Source organism: Oryzias melastigma, linkage group LG3, assembly GCF_002922805.2.
Source record: "Oryzias melastigma strain HK-1 linkage group LG3, ASM292280v2, whole genome shotgun sequence".
Lineage (NCBI taxonomy): Eukaryota > Metazoa > Chordata > Actinopteri > Beloniformes > Adrianichthyidae > Oryzias > Oryzias melastigma.
Window position 1 is genome coordinate 27429144 of NC_050514.1, and position 19399 is coordinate 27448542.

Sequence of the window (19399 nt, forward strand, 5' to 3'; positions counted from 1 at the left end):
ATAGCACCACGGCTATTCCAATTGTCTCATAATCTATTGTAAAATCATGATTTTTGCAGTTTTTAGCCAAAAAACAAACTTGTGTTATTATTTAGGACATAGTTTCTGCAGAGCGGCAGGAGTTCATTAGAAATGTTCCTCTTGGTGTGGAGTAAGCCCAGCCCCATTTCCCATCATACCTTTGTTTACACATTGTCCCGCTAGCTTACAGGGTGGGCAATACTGGGAATTTGGAATTAATACTATGGCTACTATCACTGATATTGATACCAATACTAATACCTTTTTTTTAAATGTAATATTGAATCGTTTAGAAATGCACGTTTTTTGTTAATTAAGGGTATAACAAAATACAGGACTGAGACTTTTGGCAAATAGGAATGTTTTCTGGCTAATTACAGCAATCTGCACTGAACATTCATCAAATATAGCATATTTTATATTAATATTATGTATAAATAAAGGCATAATAGCGTTTTAATAATAAGAAAAAAATACCTAGTGCAACATTTTAAAAAAAGCAAAAATTGTATAGTAACGGCACCACACATTCATTCAAAAATAGTAATAAAGCAGTCATAAAATATTATTCACTAGTGAAAAAAGTAAACAAATGCAACATTGTAATAAACATAAAAATATATTTCTTTATTTTTTCATCCATGAAGCATAAGGAACATCCGAAACAAAAAATCATGTACACGCAATCCTTAAACTTCATGAACGAAAGGGAGCAGAGCGAAGAAAAATGTTCTTCTTTTATACCTGCCCCTACAAAATCTAAATACCTGTATACATATAAATATATTAGATGGCCCCACCGTTGACCTTTCACAATTAATACAATGCAATAAACAAAAAAGAACCAACAGAACGCTAATTACTTTTAACGCGACTTTCCAATTGAATTCTTCCAAACTTATTTGTAAACTGAAGAATGTTTGTATAACTTTTCAAATAATTTAAAATAATTTTGTCCTGCAAAATATACAACACAACCAAAAATCCTGCATGCAAATATGTGGCTCTTTAATGCCTGAAGCGGGAGGACAAGATGTGAGGAGGTGGTGAGCTGTTCATATACAGTCAATGTTGCCAGATTGGGAAGTTTTCTGAACAAATTGGGCAGGTTTTTACTCAGATTAGGCTGTTTTTGTCCCAATTTGGGAACACTCCAAACAGATAGACGCTCCATATATAAACTCCTGCTCTTTACAGTACTTATTGAAGAAAAAGTGTGATGAAAGTATCAATATTATCATGCTAGTATCGATACTTCACTTTGGTATCAATACTATTGATACAACCTAACATTACACTGTACATTAGCTGTACAACCACTCGGTTTTGAGCCGAATACCAGCTCGGATGAGAAAAAACAAAGACGTACATGGATCTAGTCGTCTACAAGTGGATGCATCAGAATGGAGCAGAGCAGGGAGCTTGTGGCCCACTGATTATAGCACCAACCTCACCACTACAAGTTTTTCAATCACTATTTTTTTTTTGTTTCCTTCTGATTCAGAGAAAGAAATGCTAACAAACATAATTGTAACCTTAATTTTCTTCATATATGATCACCATCAAGAGAAAAATGCAACAAGAACATGTTAAAAACACCAAAAATACATTTTCATAGTAGTGGGTCTTTAAGCTTTTTTGCTAAAAAGAAAAAAAAGGAACATTTTAAACAATTCCTATTCAGGTTTGAAGGAGATTTTTTTTTATTTAGTTCCCTTAACAAAGCTACTTCACCTCTTTTTGAACAGGAATCTCTCAATGAAACTCTAAATGTTGCTCACCTGTGGAACTAGAAACAACCAGCATGCACTTCAATCAGTCAATTTATCAAATAACATTTTTCTACAGTTTTTTTTATTTGCAATGAATAAAGCACTTTTATATGCAACACTTGGATTAAATCAGTCTGTCAGCGCCACAAAATTTTCCTGCAGTTTACAGTGTCTGACATAAAAAATATGTACTAAAATGACATGGAGGACTAGAGAGGGGAGGGATCCTCAGTTCAGTCATCATGCAGGAGATTAATCAAACTGTGGAGTCCATAAACTGTCATCTCGGAATTAGCACGTCACTGTTCTCCTTTCTATCGTCCCCAAAGGGTCCAGCCTGAATCATTTCATCATATTACAGTGCGTATCATCATGGGGAAGCTAACTGGATCTACTGTGTGCGCTGCGGTGCAGCCGCTGTGGGCCCGTCAGGACCGGGAAGACCCGTCATGTTGCACTGCGGCGTGTCAGCAGTGGAGAGGAAAAGCTCCAAGCCCGCAAATATCATACAACTGACGAATGTGTCACCCTCACATCACACCGCAGTCACCACAACATGATTTATATCTCCCCTCATTACTCTGGGTCGTCGCTACAGTGGAAAAAATGGACTCGAACAGGAGAAACATTGTAGGTTTTGAGCCTATTTAAGAACTTATTGTGTGGCAGTAAAAAGATGAGGACAACTAAAGAATATTATTCACCAGAAAAATTCAGAGAGTTGCTGAAACTTTCCCAGGAAGCATAACTTGCTCTACACTTTACGCAGTATCTACACACAATCACGTCACTATGATCAGCAGGGGTTGTTAGATTTTCATTCATTCATTTTAATTATTTTTGCCAGTAACTGAAGTTAGCTTTTTAATGATAGTTTTTACACCAAAATAGGAAATTGTCCAAAGAGCAAACGCACTTCGAGGCCCCAGGAGAAAAGGATTTTTGGAGAATCCGCTTTTGGTGAGAAACATTTTTGCTCTAAAGGATCCCAGCAGCAAACAGAGGTGATTAATTCAGCCCCTCCAACCCCAGTCTCTGAAAATGATTCCCCCCACAGCACAGGAGCACTTGGGCATGTTTAGCGCAAATGTAATTACGGCCTCTGTAAGCGGCCAGCTTTTTAAAGAACCCCTTCTCCTCCGCTCTCACTTCAATACCTGATGATGTCATGGCCCTTTGTGGGGTTGCAGAAACTCCTCAAATCAACTGCCACTCATGACCTTTTCTTTCAGTTTTTTTCTCTCCCCCTTTGCCTAATTCTTTCTTCTTCTTCTTCTTTCTCCGGTTCATAACTGAGGTCCCCTTTATGGGTTGATGAAGCAGCCCCCTCCCCTTGGCTCTCCCTGCTTTTGGAACCACTTTATGAGAAATGCATGCCCCTGCTTAAATGTATTGATAGTCCTCATAGACGTCCCAGTCTTTTGTCTTGCTGGCCGGCTGAAGTCTAAAAAGTTCCAGAACACGGAGAAAGGGACCGGGCATGCAGCTTTGTGCTTACACTCCAGCCTCTAAACATATTTGACTACCGACATATTGCAATTTGAGAGACCAGAGCAATGCTGCTTGGAGAATTTCAACCTTTTTATTGCCGCTCTCAGTGGCAGGAAGGAATGTAATCTGGCAAACAAATGTTGTGACAGACAGCTTGTCTAGAGGATTTTATGGCCCGTCTGTGCTGTTGGTACACGGGTACACCAGCTCCCTCCACAGTTAAAGCCGCCTGCACACATTCAGGCTTATCATACACATTTTTTGATTTGTCTGCTTTCGCCTTCGATGTAACCTCTGGGGTGTGTGATCCTAATTAAGATCCACCAAAAAAAATAAAATAACCTGGCTGATAATTACACAACCCGGATATTAAAGTTACTCAACACAAAGCACACACTGAGACTAAGGATATGTTGTTTTCCTTTTGAAATGAGCAACCAGTGAAAGGTGATCAGTGTTTGTGCTGTCAATAAGTTCTCCAGCTTTCACCAGCTACTGGTAATTGCCTTTTTTGTGGAAAAAAAACCTTCAAATGTTAATTCAAAGTTTGCGTAACTCCTTTTAAAGTGAAATATGCATTAAAGAAGTGATGTGTGGTGTAGAACAGAAAAATCTTCACCCAAAAACCTCCCACTGAGAAGCCAAACACTCAATTAGACTCGCACATATGCCTCACACACTTCTACTGAGGCCGGCCACTTCTTGTTTTAAGCCGTATTTTCTGTTTGATAATCAACTAACAATAATGTAAAATATATATAAGAATTTGTGTTAATGTTTTAAATCATTGTAACTTCAAGTTTTATTTAAAATGCCATCTAAAGTTTTACTTTTTCTAAAATACTTAAAGAATTTATTTTGATTTCTGAAAGCAAAACAAAAATATTTTTAAAAATTTCAATTTTGTGTGTATTTCACAGCAAAGTCTTAAAAAAAACTCGCATGATGAGGCAGGAGGTAAAGGAAGCTAATTATTAACTTAGCATCAAACAAAGACCTCAGTGTTTTCTCTGCCAACTTTCCCCAGAAAAATATTTTTTTACCTGCTAATCAGTGATTAGCCTCTGAGAATCTGTTTCAGTCTCTATTCAATGCAAATCACTTTATTTTATTATGAAAGTATAAATGTTTACCCTGAATTTTTTGTTTATTTTTTGCTCCCTCCATGATTTTACTCCTGACACTGTGCAATCTAGGAAAATATGTCAGGGATATACTTAAAAAAGCATAAATGTTGACCAAAATGGAAAGAGAAATAGGAAAGTTTTCCCAAAAACAATTACTTTTGTCAGAAAAAGTTAGGATAACTTCATTAAAGATGCAGAACTCTGAAATGATTACTTAAAAAAATTGGTAAATTTTTGAAAAATGTGTGACCTTTATTTAATCCTAATTACTTGTTGCTTTCTCACAAAATTACTGCACCTACTGTAAGTAAAAACTGAAAAGCCACATTTTTTTTCACTCTTCAGTGTCGCACATACAGTTTACATCTAATTGTTTTTGCCAGCGTGGGAGGGAATTAGTAGAGGCACTCATTTGTCCTTTGGCCTGATTTTCCATATCCTCCATTGGTTGTTCTTCATCTGTTCCAGTCCAAGTGATTACAGCACACTTAAATGCCTAATTGGCTTTGCTTCTTATTAGCAATACAATTATACAGGCCTCGGGATTCTCATGTGTGCGGCCATCTGCAGAGGAGAGACACCATTCAGATCTATCCATAATTCAGGCCATAGTTATTCTTTCACCGAGAAGCCCGGGCCTTTGTGAGTGTTGTTCTTATCCTGGCTTCCAGGGCCCCCCTCACTCGGCTGTCTTTTGATCATTGCCTCACCTTTGTTCTGCATTAAAAGAAACCTTAGATAACACAAACCACTAATGTCTATTTTTATATCCGACAGATTCTGGTAATAAATCGGATGCTATTCAAACCTTCTGCAAAAGGAAGGCCACGTTTTTTTTTTTTTATTATTAGTATTATAGATGTGAAATATCATGTCATTCATTTGTACTTGAGCCTTCTGACAACTTATATTATTTACAAAATGTATAAAAAGGAGATAAAGTAAATCTGTCACTTTAAAAAGGAACAAATAAGATAAAACTTTAGAATTTTCTGGATTCATTTTTTTAATGGAACAAAAAAGTTCATTGTCTATGACTAAATTGTATTTTCAACATCTATTTTCCCCTAAATAAAAACAAATTTAACCTAAATTTTTTTAAACAAAATAATTTTAATCAAAAATGCTGCTGTAACTTTCCAGAAGTGATTAAGTATTTGTATTGTTTTAGTTCAACATCTTGCTTTCTTTTTGGTCCGGCTGTTAACAATAAACTCCGTGACTGCGTCAGAATCAATCTGACTGTTCAAATATAAACAAAGACACTGAGCTCTAAAGGAAACCACTGCTTTCACATTTTCTTTTGTCATGCTAATTTTTTCGCAGTGATTCGTCGTCTGCTTGCAAGAGTCACAAACGCGTAAAAATGCGACTACAAATGCTGGTCAAATTTAGTCATTTGACGACTTATGGCTTGCATTTCCGTTAAAGAGTTCCACCTCTAAAAAAGTAGGTCAACTACAGGAGCGTCAGTATGTCTTTTAATAAAGTTTGATATTCAAAAGAGCTGCCATCAGTGGGGGCGGGGCTAAAACAAGCCTGCATTGGAAGAGGGAGAAACAAAAAAGTTAAAGCTTTACCCTAAAGTTCTATTTGATAATTTTTTTTATAAGTTTAATCTTTATTGGCATGGTAATAAAACACAAACTTATACTTCAACAGGTCGATATTTTTTGGTGTCACATGAACCCTGTAAGTAAGCTGCTGTACTTTAGTGGTTGGAAGTTTACCCCTCCCACTGAGAAGCCCAGCCGTTATCCTGACAGTAAGAAGTTTATGTGATCTGAGGGAGCTCACTAAATTTTGGCACATGTAATGGATGGATTAAGTCAGCCAGGTATATTGGAGCACAACGCCGCTCGGCTTCATTATCTTCCGACTGTATCTGCACACAGAAGAACCCGTCCTGTCTGCCTGGGGTCTTCCTCAGCTGTAATAAGACAACGCTGATAGTATCTAATGACAAGGTAGACACCCCAGTTCCTGATGCCATTATCAAAAGTGGCCTCATCAATCAGACGGCAGTGTGACGGGGGGATGTGCGTGCGATGACAGGAAAGATCAGTGATGAGAGGCTAGGAAGAAGGAAAAAGGCGGGCCGATTCGAGTGTTGGCAGGAAGAGGCGGGGAATGCGTGACTGCCATGAGGTGGTCCGGTCAAACCCCCTTCACCTAGTCAGAGGTGTCTTCCTGGAGGCTCGGCAAATGGTAAAACTATGACCGAGTATTAGGGTCACCATGAAATAAGAAAAAAAATAAATATATGAAAATCAAGTCACAGAAGTATGAAAAAAGTAAAAAAAAAAAATAGAAAAAAGTTGAATTTTTTTAAAGAAAAATCAGTGCTTCTCTGAAAATAAAGTTGGTTGCGTCCACGTTACGTCAACTAAATCCATCCATTTATGGTGATGCCATAAGACTTTAGTTCATCATAGGAATCCATGAGATTTATCGCATTTGAACTAAACTGCTGATGACGTAAAAAAAAATTCACTCCTTTTCTTGAAGAGGCCCAGTTCCCTCCAACTTATTTTCAATTTCCTAATACTTAATATATTGTTGATTCACTAAAAACTTGATATTTTCTTATTTGTGAAACCAATGCCAAAGCAATAGCTTTCAATGTGTTCCACATCTCTCATATCTTCTTTTTTTGTCATTAGTAAACATAATTTTGCCTCACAAATTTATTACACTGACAAAAATAACCAATAAGATTGACTTAAGATAATCCTTAAAACAATTTGTACTAACAATTCCTAATTAAATTTTACTGCATTTATAAAAAAAAAAAATATCAACAGCAATCTAGTCAAATTTTACTTACGTCCACAAGTAAGATTATGATCCAATCTTAAGTAAATAAAAATAACATAGCATTCTCTGATAAAATTTACATAATATTAATTAATGCTCCAAAAGCGATTAAAACCATTTTTGATTGCTCATAAAAAAAGATCAACTTTAAGTTCTTTACTAGAAAAATCTCTGTATTTGCATGATCTTTAAATTATTATGTAGATATTATGATGAATAATTAAGTATATATTACTGAAGCAAAAGGTTTTCAGGGTACTTTAATGTAGTAAACTTACAGAATCAAAAATTTTTGTCAGTGTTGTAAAGTATTGACATTTATACTCGTAATCCTGCAACTTTATTCTCATAAAATCTTGAGTGTTTTTCGTAATTTTACCATTTTATTCTTCTATACCATTGACTTCATTCTCATATGTTTATTTATTTGTTTATTGTATTTTTATATTATTGGCCCTGATATTTTGTCATACAAAACCGCGTCCTTAGTCACCCCCATGCCAAAATTATTTGTATACTCAATTTTAATTAAGCAGATACTTAAATTTTATGTAGGGGATAATGCCCAATGAGCTGTGCATTATCATAAATTAATGAACAATGCAGCAGCCTGAACTTGTGACGTTTGCCTCTATGAAGTCTGTTAATTTCTGATAATGCATGCCTCGAAGGGCATTATCCTGGTTACACCATGGTCACTGACAAAAACAAGTATTTAATACATTTTTAGTGCTTTATTCTTGTTTTAGGTTTAAAAAAACTGTTTAATACAGTATGACAACCTTTTATTTATTTGATCATTTTTGTTTAAAACATGTCAATAATTGGAATATCAATTGGTGTTTAGGCCTGTGCAGTGATATAGAACATTTGGGCCATGTGACCAGAACTTTTCTGTTAGATTTGGTATATCACTGTGGTTTATCACTAGGTAATCCACACCCTGCAGCCAATCAGAATTGAGTATTCATATGGACTTTGGTAAAACATGTTCTAAACCCAAGTTAGATATTTTCACAAGAGTTCAAGATGTCTCTAATTGCTTAAGAAGAGTCATTTTCCATTTTGAAATCAACACAGGATTTTGAAACAGCTGTTAGTAAACCAGTGGATGCACGATTCGGTTTATTAAATTGCTTAACTCCATAATATCCTGACATCCTGCTTTATTTCACTTGCATGATGTATTGCATCATAACTCAAAGGCGCGCACACATGTTGCTCAAGCACAGGAAACCCAACATGCTGAACGGAGGGGCGAGCAGGTTGGAGGAAGGGCCTTGGTTTACGCTCGGACGGATTAAAGTGTTTGGAAGTTCTAACTCTCTCCATCTGACATCTTTGTGTGAGAAGAAAAGCAGAGGAACCTTTGACAGCGACATTTTTCACATGATCGGGGCCGCAGGAAAAAGTGCCTTTGAGAGGCACTGAAGCCCGGGGGAATTGTTTGTTGACCACACAACAAGCAATTTTTAGTGGCTGTCAGCTCTGTCTGGCGTGAGAAATTTATTTGGGAAACAGATTTATGTTACACTTCATGGCAGCTATGTAAAAATTGAGAAAAAAGCTTTTTTTCTCATTTATTTTCTTTTAGGAAAAGTAAAGTTGTTGATCTGTTGAAGTGTCTTTTTCACAAAGTTTTTCATTTGCACTGGTAATACCATCATTCAATACCATCAAGAAGGTTTTCTGTGCAATTCAACAAACCTGTTGTGGACTCCAGATTCCTAATGATATATTTTTTAATTATTTTATGTATTTATTTTTTCAGAAAAGAACAGTCAATGCTTTTCTTTAAAAAAAAAAAGGGTAATATGTGCCTTGACTCAAACACATGGGATTTAGCCCTGTAAACAACTTTTGGCTTGTGAAACTTAAAAAAATATTCCAATGAAAATTGTGTTTTTGGTGTTTTTAACATGCTATTGTAGCACTTTTGAAGGACATTATGTGTGTATATATATATATATATATATATATATATATATATATATATATATAGGTGTTCCGGGCATGTCCTACTGGGCGGAGGCCCCGGAGAAGACCCAGGACACGCTGGAGAGACTATGTCTCTCGACTGGCCTGGGAACGCCTTGGGGTCCCCCCAGAGGAGCTGGAGGAAGTGGCCGGAGAGATGGAAGTCTGAGCATCTTTGCTTAGACTGCTGTCCTCGCAACCCGGTCCCAGATAAGCGGTAGAAGATGGATGGATGTTTATATATATACTGTATATATATATATATATATATATATATATATATATATATATATATATATTAAGATAACAATTGAAATTCTGAGTTTTTCTTTATTCAAATTAGAGTTTGATCAAAGTCTGTGCTCCCCACATGCATGGCTGTGCGCCGAGCAGAGATACAGCTAAACTTCATGCATGTTTTTCAAGTATGTTTGCTTCTTGCACATGATTATACAAGTCACTTGGATTCAGTCCTGCTAAAAAGTGTTCGATCACGCTCCGCAAGGTCCCCTTCAGGCCTTAAAAAGAGTTCCTGGTGCCACTAGAGGAAAAGCGGAATGGAGCGTGTGTCTTTGTTCATGGGAGCGATGGATGACAAACACACTTTTACGGGGAGTCAGCGCCAGGCGAGTTACACCAACAAATGTGAAGGGGTTGTTGACGCCTGGGCTAAAGATCTGTTGTAACTGTTGTCTGAGCTTTCACTAAAGCCGCTGGCATCATTACTGAACTACCGCCTGGCAATGAGACTGACTCCGACAATGATGAGAAGGAACCGGCATATTTGATCATAGATTTACGCAGCTGTTTAATTCAAAAACACGGCGAACATTTCAATGTGGGCCCCACATGGTTTACCTTTGGGCTGAATTGGTGGGCCTCAGGTGGGTTCGTCAGCGGTTTCAATGGAAGCCCCACCTTTGTTTGCCCACAAGGGCTTAGGTGGGGACTCAGTGGCTTGGGTCCCTATGTTAACCAGCCACCCAGTGGACAGCGTAGCAAGCTAACAAAGTGCCTGGTGGACAGCGTAGTGAGTTAGCGAGCTCTGCTGCCTGTATTGAATGGTGGAATAAGTGGAATAAAGTTGTACTAAGCTCACTGTTTTGCTTCTGTTACTTTGTTTTTTCTCCTTATAATACAGTGCGTCTTGTTTGTGGGTTAAGTACAGAAATAGACACTGAAATTGAGACTGCGCCTTATAATACGGCGCGCCCTATGGTGTTGATAATACAGTACGTCTTCATTATTCTGATCTGAGCTGGCATCTGGTTCCAAACTTTACGTCTGGATGACTCCAATATTAGTCGCCATTTTGGCTGCACTTGTAATTTGAAGTTGGGGTTGCGAGGGGCTGTAAGCAAGCGGGAGAGTGCAAAAACACAAGGATGATGGGAAATGAAAACAGGCTCACCCTGCGCCATAACGACCCCATCCACAACTTAGAGGCAAATTTAAAAACTCTTATATATATATCGGGGCGGCCGGGCGGTCGTGAGCGGGTTGGACTCCCGCCTTGCCCGCCCATGTGTCGAAGCGTCCATGGGCAAAACACTTAACACCAAATTGCCTCTGGTGGGAGGTTGGCACCAGTGTTGTACAAGTATACGCCATTTTTATATATATATATATATATATATATATATATATATATATATATTATTTGTGCTGAGTCACATTAGTTAAAAAAAGTGCTGTACAAATGAAATCAAGTGTAATTTCATTAAATAAAAATAAAAAAACACAGAGAACGCTAAAATAAATCCAAAGATGATTGGAGTGGGACTTTATAAATTTTCACAAACGTGAACTCAAAGTGTTTTATCTTATATTGTATTTTAATTTTAGTCATATTAGTTTGTTGGAGAACAAGAAAATTCCTACAACTTTACTCTTGCAAAACTAAATAATTTTAGAGGCATCGATATTTTTTCACCTACTTGTAAGCATTGCGTGATAAAGTAGGTGATGCTTCATTTTCTTTAGTCTGAGATAGATTTGCGTTGCTTTAGAATTGCACCACGTAATTTGCTGATAATCTGTGTGCTTGTAAAAGGGCAGGGACAGCACATTCTTTTACAGGTTGTGCTAAGTATTCATTTGGAACCAAAACATTAGTCCTTATTTGTTGCCGGTGTCACACTTTATAGCCTCGGGAACACGCTCAACAAACACTAACAAATCACTCTCCGGGGCCACACCAGGTAACCTTACGGTAAGTGGCCAAAACTTTTGTCTGTTCCGAAAGTTTTCACACCAGTAATTGTCCTAAGTGCACGTATCAATCAAAGCACTTGCCATTTACAGTACATTATCCCCTACATTAGCTCACTAGAATAAAACCGGAGTGCAGAAGGAGGTGAAGCTTGTGTGTGTCCATGCCCATGCAGATATCTTGTTAGCTTGTGATAGCGCACCCCCATGGAGTTGGCGGCAGACAGGTTCTGCTCCTCAATAGATCATGGCCCCACTAATGGCACATGATGCTGCTGCGGCCTCAAAATGAGCCATGTAAAAGAGCGACATTATTGATCGCGTGCGGTGCCTCCAAACACCTGTGATTTTAATGGCACGCTTACTTTTTCATGGTTTGGGAAATAAATCACACCGTGGCTGTCCTGCTCTGGATCAGGGAGGCCCAGCAAGGTGGCAGAGCGCTCCATCACATTTTATTTTGTGTTAATAATGTCAGATGTATGTGGGGGGAGAGGGCTGAGGGCGCATTCATCACAGCCTCAGAGGTGCGCGGGGAAAGGACGGGACAGAGTGTCTAGCTGGGAGACAGACGCCTCCATTGAGCTCTCTGTCATTCCTGCACAGACTCAGACAGAGACAGCGAGGATCTATATATGCAGCACGCAACAATATGTCTGCTGGGCTTTGCCAGGCAAGAACTTCTTTCAAAAGAACTCATTTTGATCCCAGCAAACATTTGTCTAGACATATGCTCTTATTCTTGTCTTTGGAGAGGTTAATGGGATTAATTCACAATTTCCATTACTTTGAAATGCATTCATAAATAATTCACAATCTCAATCGGAGGGGAATACTTTTGTTCATTTATTTTGTATTTTTAAATTATTTGCACTTTGTTTCAACTTGATAAATGACGTGCAAAAAGAAGAAAACATGTTTGAGCCTGGAGGGAGAAAAATGTACGCACCTTTCAGATTAATTTGGATCATCTACCCATGTTGTGGTTAAACCTTAAGCCTTATTTTGACCTTTTTAATGCAATATTTGGGACTTTTTAACATTAAATTTAGGATGAAATGTTGTGTAAACTTAAATAACATTGAGGAGAATTATCTTTACTCTCGGATGGGATTAATTACTAAATGAGTGTGAGATTTCTATGGCACAAACATACAAACAAGAATAAAAAAAATTGGAATTTTTTTGCAGAAATTTGTTGAATCTTTAATAAAGTAAGTAAAGTGACATTTAAAGATGAACTCTGACTGAATTTTTAGTATATTTTTAAAATGTTCTTGTGACATTTTCCAAAAGATGAAGGACACATTTTAAGATAATTAAGCTCAAAATTGCATTTCTGAGTATTTCATAATGCAAATTGCTATGAATCAGGAGCAGACACAAAATGCTATTTGAAAAAGAGCTTATTTGTGACGTAAAAATACACTGGGTGGCCTACCTGCACTATGGAGATGGGAAGAGGGGCGGGGTTGCTCCATACCAAAAGTCCCACCTACAGCTCAAAGGGGAATTTCTAATGAACTTCTGCTGCCATTCATCCTTCAGCATATCAGGGGCTGCCACAGTGAATCTTGCTTTCACCAATCTGCACATTTGGTTTGACAGAGAGCGTATAACACCAGATGCCTTTCCTGACACAACCCTGTATATCATCCGGGCTGGGGACTGCCACAGGGAGAGCTAGATTAAGCATATCTACTGCTGCTCTACAATTTTTTTTTTTTTATTATTATTTTGGCTAAAAACGTCACAATTAAAATACAACTAGAAATACTTTTAAAATAGATCAAAAGATGATCAAAGAGGGACTTTAAATTGTTTAACCCATGAATTGACATAATAGCTGACCATTTTGAGGATGGAAAACCTTTTTTTTAAGAAATGTAAAAATTTTTATTTATATAAAATGTCAGAAAAAAAGAGAAATGCAGTAATTTCAACAGTTTCGAGTACATTTTTTGGCACAAAGTTGTTCAATTTTACAATTATGTAATATTTGTTTGTAAAATCAATGCAGTTTGAATTAATAAAGTCAATGTTCAACTTCAGACACTGTCTGTACCAACCTGCACACCTTCCAGGAAATATACCTAATCTTGTTTGTTTTACTAATAATTTACTTGTACATTGATCCTGTGAATTTGAGGTCATCAGCAGGAATCAGATAAATTGTTGAGTGTATTTTATTTATTCTTTCCATCTCCGGTGTTGCTCATCTCTGCTGGGAAAAGACCTGTAATTTCCTTCCACCTCTCTGGACCCACCTGTTAAAAAAGGGTCTCTTCAAAAAGAGCTGCGTCGTCACAGGAGAACAACAGGTAGTGAACGAGAAGCACTGTACAATTATTACAACCTCTTGCTGCAATGCCGTGTAATCCACAAGCACCCATCCCTGCAGGCACTTAAAGACTTTGACCTCTTGCACTCTCTTGCAATGTGGTTAATGCAGATTACAATGGTTGGACTACTGAGAGCCCTCCTCACAGCTGCTCCCACCGTCCCAGGCCACACGGCTGTAATTTAGCAGGTTGGGCCAGGAGCCTCCCTGAATTAACAGAAACTGTGTTTGATACATCTCAAAATATGATTAGATTTAGAAAAGTATCCATGCAATTTAAAAGAGCTGGAGAAGACTGAGTGAAACCAAGTTTTTAAGACAGGAGTTGGCACCTTCATATTTTCATCTACTTTTCTGCAAGTGATCTCATCTGATCTGTTTTCATTACAGCTGCACAGATGTCATAATTCTGTAAAAGGTTTTCTCCTTTAAAAGAAAAAAAAAAAGCCCTGTAAGCTACACTGATGCAAGTGTGGTTGCTGTAGTCACTTTTCATTGCTTTTCTATTCCCTTTGCAGAGTCAGTAAAGGGTTAGAATAGCAGCAACAGTTATTTTGGACAGAGTCCAAGCCGAGGGATTTATTATGCGCTGTCAGTGGATTGCTCTCTGTATTGAACATATTCGCTCTAAACTAATTGACCAGTATGGTGTGAGGCGCTGAATTAGGCAAATGGGCCCGGGATGAGAAGTTGGACTTGATTTATTACTTTGAATGCAACTCAAATCAATGGCTTAGCTCCCCAAAACCATCGCATTTCCCAGCTGAAATCATTGTTATGCTTAAGAAAAGAGAGATTATGTGGGCTTAATGAGTTTCAGTGGTTGAATGTGTTTGCTTGCCATTCAGGGGCGAAATCATATTTAATGGCTGACACTCAGTTCATGGCAGGTCCTCCTTTTTCTCAGTGGCAGGTCACCTTCATCATTGGAAAGGCCCTTTCAGGGGGTAGGGCCAAAGCTAGAGTCCTACATTCATGAAAAGAGAAGCGCTGTGCATGAGAAATGAAATGGGGAGAAAAAGCAGCTGATTTGCACTCAGTTCTACAGCTCGGCTCGGGTTGGCTGCAGGCCTCAGCCGGCTGACCTCCCTCTGCCAGACGGGGACCTCACTTTGGGAGACGCTTTTGTTTCTGCTTCTCAAGAAGAACTCTAATTTCATTTCAGTCTAAGCAGCCCAGTTGCCCTGGCTTCTAGGTGAAAAATGTTCCACATCATTAATAAATTAAGATGTTCTTTCTTCTTCCTCGGAGCTGCGTGTCCCAAACCCGGCCTGCAGTCATATTTTCACAACTGAAATCGTATTCAATTGCAAATGGCCTCCGCTCCCATTAATTTGCCAGAAGGGTTATTAAAATGTTCAGAAAAAAAACAACTCTAAATAAATTTCTCCTATCCTGACATCAGCCTAAATTATTGCTGTCAGTTTTTAGTGATGTTGGCTCCTCCGTTGCTAGTTTCAGAAGAAAGTGTTGCCAAAGAAACACAATCCATGTATGAAATGCCAGGATTACGGTAAGGAATTAACAGTGAGCATAGAGTTTACTTGATTGATTGGCAAGGATTAAGAGGGAACTGCGGGACACTTAGTCTTTGAATGTCGGAGCGTAAACATTTCCATACGCTAATCAATGCAACCGCTGTAATCTGACCCTGTGTCCACACTGATATGCTCCTATCAGGAACAATGCTTTAGTATGAGGAGTTATGAGATTAACAGTCATTGACTGGCAAATGAAAAGAGGCCATCCCAGCTGATTCCACCTTAATAAGCATCAGATCCCCTATTATTGATTATTCACTGCTAATATGCAGTAGCTAAAATCAATAGGCAGCCCCACTCTCATTTCAATATAAATCCAATTATTGCTATTGCTAAAGCTGAAGACATTAGTGAGGAAATAGATCGCCGTTGTTTTCAGTGACTCAAAGAATGACCTCGACACTCTCATTGTTGGGAATATTCACAGCATGTTACAGGTAAATGATGCTAAACATGTAATATATGGAAACACACTTGTGAACTATTGAATTTGTTGTGCCACATTGGAATAATAGAGCTTTGGATCTGACTCAAACTCCCAATAAAATGATCTAAAAAAAAGAAAAGCAAACGCCTTCGTCCACATTCCTCAGTAGAGTTCTGTAATCTAGTTTAAGTCTCCTTAATCACCTGGTAACACATTAGGCTGTTTGGGTTTTTCGCATCATCTCTAGTTAGAGGGAGAATTGAGGGAGACCGAGAGACATCATTACTCTGTAATAAAGCATCCATATGGTGTAAATGTTGAGCTGGTGCAAATCCCTGCAGCTTAGCTGTTAGAGCACCCTGGCAGAGAAGGTCAGGAGGAAGCACTGCAGGCTGAAGCATATGTTTCCTTTGGTGCATCGGACATTTCTTGGTTTGATGGCATAACGGAAATGTGACAAATATTTAAAATGTTAAAATACTTTTTTTTTTCCTTTTATGATGTTATTTTGAGTTTTCTTTTACGATAACTTTAACCTCAGAGGATGATGCAGTTAAAATTTTAGTCAGACCTAGCCATTGAAGCAGAACTTAAAAAATATTTTCCTGTTCGGTAAGATGTATGCAGCACATTTATTTACGTATATGTGGAAAATCTATCCATCTGTTCATCCATCCACCCATCATCTATTGATTTCCTATACTAGCTTCATCCTGTTCAGGGTCACTGAGTGACTGGAGCCTATCCCAGCTGTCACTGACTGAGATGTAGGATGCTCTCTGGAGAAGCTGCCAGGATTGAGAAACTAAAAAAAAGGAAGGAAAAAAAAAACAGACTTCCCCATTTTTGAAGAAACTATGTCCTTTTCAATGCAAAAACTCATCACTCTAATATTACAATGATAACTATAATCTTAAATTTGCTTTGGACCAAAAATATCTGGTGAAATCCCAAGCCTAAGACCTCTATTAACTAGCAGTTTTTTGACCTATTTACTTTGTTTTTTTCTTTTTAAGAGTCTGCTTCATATTATTATCTTAGTTTTTGCTTGTGACTGATCAAGCTGTGGTCCACTAAACTTCTATTTGCTGAAATATAAGTCAGTCTTTCAGTGGCCCTGAAGTGCAAATAAAATCAATAAATAAATCAATACGAAAACATTTTAAAGATCACAACGACAATTAAAAAAGCAAAACAAATAGTAAAAAATGGCATTACCTTTTAGAAAATAAAACAAAATTCCAGAAACCAAAAGTTGAAAACAAATAGAAAAAAACATTTCTGAAAACAAAAACAAAAAAAGAAACACAATGAGAAACTGGAAAAGTGTTGGTGTTTTGAGATATTGCTGATTGGATGATGATATCCAGTATCACTTCCTGTCAAATAGCATTCAGTTTAAAGGATGGATGATTGTTGTCATCTATTTAGCGATGTCCCATAATGCCTATTTTCTCCGGTTTCCGTAAAAAAAATTCGGAAAGCAAAAATGTTTTTCCAAAAAATCAAATAGAAATATTAAAAAATAAAACACAATGAGAAAGTAGAAAAGGATGGGTCCAACATTTCAACTGAAATATATTTGACATTTGGCAATACTGGATATCATCATCCAATCAGCGATATTCCTACCTTTTCTGGTTTCTTATTGAGTTTCGCTTTTTTAACATTTCATCTTGTTTTCTGGAAATTACTTTTGTTTTCTGAAACTTTTTGTTTGTATGTTTTGGTTTCTGTAATTTGGATTTCTAAAATGTAATGCTGTTTTTTTTTATTTTATTATTATTAGTTTTGATTTTTTTGTTGCGATCTTTAAAATATTTTTGCACCTCAGGGCTTCCGTACAGTGAGGTGTAACCCGTCATTGTGCTGCCCTTTCAGAACAATAAGTCATAGCTGAAAAAAAAAAAAAAAAGTGCCTTGTGCTGCAGTGGCATTCTGTCATTTCACAACACCAGATTGAAAAAAAAAGGCGTCACTTTGAGTATTTTTCATTTATTTCTGCTGTTTTTAAGAGTTCCTGATGATAATCTAATTGTTTTAGTACAGTGGCATAAAATTTAAAGTAAGTTTAACAGTTTTTACAATGTAAATTTTCAAATCATTGTGAACAAAAATTAAACATATTGAGCAGTTTTGTTGTTGTTTTTATAAAATCCCACCATGCCATTAACTAGAAAGCAGCAAGCAGCTGCAGAGAGGTGTAGAACTTTCTTGCAGACAGGACTCGACAAGTGGGTGTAACAACACAAAGTAGTCTTTACATGTAACTTTATTTATCATCAGCGTATACACACACTTTGGGATCACACAGACGTAGCCCACTAAATCTGTCTTTAATCCTATACGAGGTGTGTGTATGTGTGCAAACTGTACTGTTGGTCTCTGGCTAATAATACCTTTCTCTATCAGGTCCATCTGTCAGAGCGACTGGTTTTTAAAGCACACCCCTGAGCTGCAACCTGAGTGCCAACTTCTACCAACACTTTAAAAAATATATAGATCTAGTCAAAAGAGTCGAATAACAAAGACCTTTTCAGAAAAGATGCATCAATATAACCTGAATACTGCGATTTTCTGGGACTAAAGTAAGTAAACTAAACAGAAATGCAGTACTTTCTCCCCTTCCCCCAGTCTGTAGTCCTCTACAAATCCTTTTAAAGTAGACAGTAGTCACCCTGGTCCTGATGGCTCTGCCCCTAATTACAGAGCAGCTGTAATTACAGAACCTGGATGGAGAGGGAAGCAGAGGAAAACCTAAATCCAGCTATTTTAAATTTAGTCTCCTGTTTGATGATACCTGTTTCTTCAACCAGGAGAGGTGCAAATAATCACATCAAAGAGAACAATGGCTGCACACCTGGCTCTGACATCTCTGTCCAATTACACCCAGCTTAGCATTAGAGCTGCCTGCCTCCTTGCTCCTCATGTTGACCTCACATCCCAAACACACTTTAGATGTGACACACCATTCACATCTGCAACTTGTTTGCCACAAAAAACTGAATTTCACATGAAAATGACGCATGATTACCAAATAGTCCCTCAGTATACATTAAAGAAAAAACAGACTAAACTCATTCACAAAAAAATGTGTCTTCTCGAGAGTTATGAGTTGACCTCGTGAGTCAAAGTTTAGACTAAAGGCAGTTTTTAGAGAAAGACTAGTTATGTAAGGACACTTGGGTGGAAATAAACAAAACCGACCATTTGAGGATACCTGAGGTTAGTGTGTCAGACTCCACCTGCTCAAATACTCATTTTTTGTGTCTGTTGAGGCTCTCTTTACAGTTTTACTTCACCTTCTTTTTTAAAGTTCAAACTATACTAGAAAACTTGTGTTTATATTGCTTAAAGACCCATTACAATTATTAGTATCTATTATCGAAAACTGTTTCAGTGGTCTTTTAATTATAATTATGCAGAAAACGAATGTGTTTTTTAGGACATAGTTTCTGCAGAGCGGCAGGAGTTCCTCAGTAATTCGCTTCTGAGGGACTGTTAGCAAAGAAGTAATGCTCTGCTGGTATCCCATCAACCCTTTGTTTACACTCTCGCCCACTAGCTTACAGCTCCTCACAACCCCAAGCTAACATTAGCGGTGCAACAAAAATGCTGACCAATATCGGAGCCATCCAGATGTACAGTTTTGAGACAGAAGTCACCTCAGATGA